This window comes from Saccopteryx bilineata, chromosome 6 (assembly GCF_036850765.1).
Source record: "Saccopteryx bilineata isolate mSacBil1 chromosome 6, mSacBil1_pri_phased_curated, whole genome shotgun sequence".
NCBI lineage: Eukaryota > Metazoa > Chordata > Mammalia > Chiroptera > Emballonuridae > Saccopteryx > Saccopteryx bilineata.
This window is the reverse complement of record NC_089495.1, coordinates 135,791,859-135,796,769: the sequence shown is the minus strand read 5'-3', so window position 1 is coordinate 135,796,769 and position 4,911 is coordinate 135,791,859.

Here is a 4,911-nt window from a genome sequence, read left to right as displayed (position 1 = left end):
GAAAAACAGCCTGTACAAATATACACCAAAAAAGCAGAAACAGATTCTGAGCAGAGGAATTCCATGTTTTTACTTTTTTTTTTTTCTTATTTGTATTTCTTTTGTTTTTTTTTTGTTTTGTTTTTTGTTTTGTGTTGTTTTTTTTTTGAGACAGAGAGAGAGTCAGAGAGAGGGATAGATAGGGACAGACAGACAGAAAGGGAGAGATATGAGAAGCATAAATCATTAGTTTTTCGTTGCGACACCTTAGTTGTTCATTGATTGCTTTCTCATATGTGCCTTGACCGTGGGGCTACAGCAGACCGAGTGACCCCTTGCTCGAGCCAGCAACCTTGGGTCCAAGCTGGTGAGCTTTGCTCAAACCAGATGACCCTGCGCTCAAGCTGGCGACCTTGGGGTCTCGAACCTGGGTCCTCCGCATCCCAGTCTGACACTCTATCCACTGCGCCACCGCCTGGTCAGGCTTATTTGTATTTCTTAATCATTCTAAAATAAGTAAGTTGTCTATAATTTGGTAAAATATTCTTATTTTTAAAATGTGAGGTATTGTGGGGGGAAATTCAACTTTAAAATGCAATTAATGCCAACTATAGCAAGGCACTGTGTGTGCCCGATGTCTACAAAATGTAAATAAAATGAAATCCCTGCTTCCAGGAACTTTCAACATTTGATGGGAATCACGATTAAGCTGAAGAATAACAATAATAACAGTAGCTGTCATTGACTTCTGACCCCCCCCCCAACACCCAGAATAAGAGTTTTATGAATATTTCTAGTCTTGGTTCTGACCTCACCCTTTGGAAAGGATCCCGTTTGACACATAAGGAAACGTTGGCTCGGAGAAGTGAGCGCCAGTTCGCAGGTACAGCTCACATGGGGCCAAAGTAGGCACTCTCCTCCCTTCGTGTCCAGTAAGACGTTCTTATTGAAAGACAAGTAGCATGTACGCCAAATAAACGACCTTTCCAAAGAGTAACTTGACCTACACCCACATGGGTGCCACTCATGCTCACAGGGACATGGCCACGCACGCCTCCAATGGTCCTCCGGCAACCGCAGAGGGGTTGGTTGCAGACAGGTTCAGGGGTGGGATACCTGATACCAAACCAAGTGGATGGATTACACTGATTTTAACAAAAGACTTAAGGGTGGGAACAGCTAAGGAAGGGTCTAACTTACAACTGACAAATACATACTTCCCTTAAATTAATACATTGTAAACACAGACAACTTGATACTTTTCAAGAACTTCCAAATCCATCCATTGAGCTCTCAGTAAACCTATGAACATGTAAATGAGTTGTTGAGTGAGTGAAGGAAGGACAGAGGGGTAAGCTAACTTCGAGGACACCTAGGATGTTCGGGAGGAGCTAAAACGGGGACGTGGTGCCCCATCAATGCCGTGTGCCTTTTGCATGGGCAAGTCCATTCACAAACAGAGCCATGGTTCCTGTGAGTGGCCTCCCCCCGACACACACACTGTTAGGATTCTTTTACAATTGAGCTCTTTCTAAAGCCACACAGTGAAATGGTGACACTGAGCATATTTTATGGATACTATCTCCAATCCTGGAGGTAGATGTTGCTGTAAATAAACCACTGAGCAAACTTGAAACAGTGGAGGGAGCAGGGGCTCTGGGATGGCCAGGGGTCTTCCCCAAGCTGACGCAGGGCGAGTGATGGATGGGGCGTCCAGCTCTCTGCTGAGCTCAGGTCAAGTCCCAAGTGCGTCCCGTCTGCTGGTTCTGATTAAGGAGCCTTTCTCAAAGATGACTATGGATGGCTCAGGTTTTTTATGGAGTAAAGAAGTCAATGAGTGAACAAAGCAATAAATTTTTTAAAAAGAAAAACCTTGTGGACTCAGAAGACAATCAGAATGGTCACTTAATCATTTAGCAAATAACAGTGAGTCCTGGATTCTTCTTTGGTCAGAGCTACTACTGAGCAGCTGAGCAGAGATGGACATGTCCCCAAGCACAGAGGGCTGGCTTCCCAGCCAGAGCCACTGCTTGCCCCAGGTTTAGCCTCTGTCCTTCCCCTGAACCTTCCCCGTGTTGACTCACTCATCCTTAGCCCGGCAGCCACCTCTTATGGTTTTGTGGACTGTATGGAGAGCCCAGTCTGGGTGCCCACTCGCGGATAAGTTATGAAGGGCACCACCTCGTGCACGGCCCTAAAGGAGCCCCCCACTCTTGGGGGTTTTTAGCTGCCTTTATGGTGGACCCACCACCTGTTTGAAAGCCTTCCCGAAGTTCCCTTTCCTGTGAGTTTTTTTATCTTGGGAGCGCAGAGCTATGGTGTGTGGGGGAGGCCCACATGCAGGTCCGACTTCTACAGAGCCCTCGACAAGTTTCTGGGATCCTCTGTGATTATCTTGTTAGGTTCATCCTCAGATTAGGAAACACAGAACAACAGAATCTGTGGACACAAACCTTTCTTTCATCCTCTTCTTCATTATCTTCATAAAGCCTATCATCCTTTTCCTAGTAATAAAAATAGATAAATAAATATGGTGAGCAGCTATCTGCCAGGAGAGTGTCCAATACACTTTATCTCCACTTCCTCTCACCTCATTTCTGTGTGGAACTCCTTCCTGCTCTATCTCAAACTTCAGCCCCATCCTTACTGCCACTTAGGATGTTCCTCCTACGTCCCTTCCTTTCCTTGAGGCTACACCTTTCCCATCAGGGGTGAGAGGCAATGGGAGTCAGGGCTCAGTGACCACAGAGCCTCTGTCCAGATGAGGAATGTCTCGGTGGAGATAGTGGTGAGGCTTGTACAACACTCCAAGGTACTCAACACTGCTGTGTCTTGCACTTAAAAAATGGTTATAATGGCAAATTTGATGTGAATAGATACATTTTACTACAGAAAAATGTTAAGTGAAGCCCTGGCCAGTTGGCTCGGAGGTAGAGCATCGGCCCGGCATGTAAAAGTCCCAGGTTTGATCCCGGTCAGGGCACACAAGAAAAGCAACCATCTGCTCCACCCCTCCCCCACCTCTCATTCTCTCTTCCCCTCCTGCAGCCATGGTTCAATGAGCAAGCTGGCCCCGGGCACTGAGGATGGCTCCATGGCCTTGCCTCAGGTGCTAAGAATAGCTCAGTTGTCAAGCAATGGAGCAGCAGCCCCAGATGGGCAGAACATTATCCCCAGATGGAGGTTGCCAGGTGGATTACAGTTGGGGTGCATGTGGGAGTCTGTCTCTTCTCCCCTCCTTTCACTTGATTTTAAAAAATCTTAAATGATAATAGAAACCCTTGTGATAAAACAACAGAAATATAATATACATTTTAAAATAAAGTTCCTCATCGTGAGCTTCTTACAACATTGCAAGATCACTGCCACTTTGCCCCATGATTAAATAATCAAGTCCCCAAGGCCCATGAATGCTCCCGAGGCCTAAGGAGTTGACATACCAAGTCCATAAGGCATAGATGACAAACTCTGATGGCCCGTCTATACCAGTTGCTCAGGGGACGGTATTAACTCAGTATGATCAAGTCACCTGTGTCATGGTTCTACTAAAATACAGCATTCTGTTCCTCCATAGTGAGACAGGACAGCTCTCCTTCCCTCCACTGCTCCAAGCAACCACGGATCTCTGCCCCTAACGCCCCAGACTAATGTCTCCTCCACCGTTGTTTCTGGGCTCAGAACACGGCTTACACTCTGCCATCAGGGCACCTATCAGCACACCCCCTCATTGCACAGTCACCCCTAATCATGCAGACAGGGCCTCCACATCAGAAGTAGTCAAGAGCATAAGGAAGAAAACAAGATTTGTTGGGAAGATTACTCCCTTTGTCTGTTTTAGATCATAAAACAAATTTGGGCCCTGGCCGGTTGGCTCAGCGGTAGAGCGTCGGCCTGGCATGCGGGGGGACCCAGGTTCGATTCCCGGCCAGGGCACATAGGAGAAGCGCCCATTTGCTTCTCCACCCACCCCCTCCTTCCTCTCTGTCTCTCTCTTCCCCTCCCGCAGCCAAGGCTCCATTGGAGCAAAGATGGCCCGGGCGCTGGGGATGGCTCCTTGGCCTCTGCCCCAGGCGCTATAGTGGCTCTGGTCGCGGCAGAGCGACATCCCGGAGGGGCAGAGCATCGCCCCCTGGTGGGCAGAGCGTCGCCCCTGGTGGGCGTGCCGGGTGGATCCCGGTCGGGCGCATGCGGGAGTCTGTCTGTCTCTCCCCGTTTCCAGCTTCAGAAAAATACAAAAAACAAAAAACAAACAAAAAAAAAAACAAATTTGAACAAACTTCCAGAAGACCCACATCCTTCTCACAAGCGTCCCTTCTCAAGGCTGACAAGAACCAGGGAGCCCACTCCGGGCTGCCCCGAACCCTGCCCAGGCACCCTCCAGGGTTCACTCCTCCAGGGAGCCCACTCCGGGCTGCCCCGAACCTGCCCAGGCACCCTCCAGGGTTCACTCCTCCTTCTTTTTAAACAAGGGCGCTGGAAGCTGGGGCAAGTTTCAGAGCAGAAAGGTTTACTTGCTCCCGGGTTTATTTATAAATCGGGGGGGGGGTCAGCATCAGGATAGACTTGAACTTGACACCCCAGATTTATTTCACAAACTCCTGCGTGGGCCCAAAAGTCTACAAAAAATAAACATCCTTGGGGGAAAAAATCTAGAGATAGAATTTCAAAAACAGTCCTAAAAATCTATTATTTAGCTACCTTTGTCTTCAATGTCTCATCTCCAAGAAAAAAAAAGGAAATTATAATTACTAGGGTGAAAAATATGTTAATGAGCTCCACAGTGGTGAATATTTTGGGATGGATAAATGGATATGTACTTCAAACCATGAATTGTACACAATCTGTCATTGCCAAGTATCTCTCAATAAAAAGTGAAGCTAACAGTCAACTTTGTCTTCCTGGTCCCTGTTATCTGTGGCTGAGTCCCCTGCC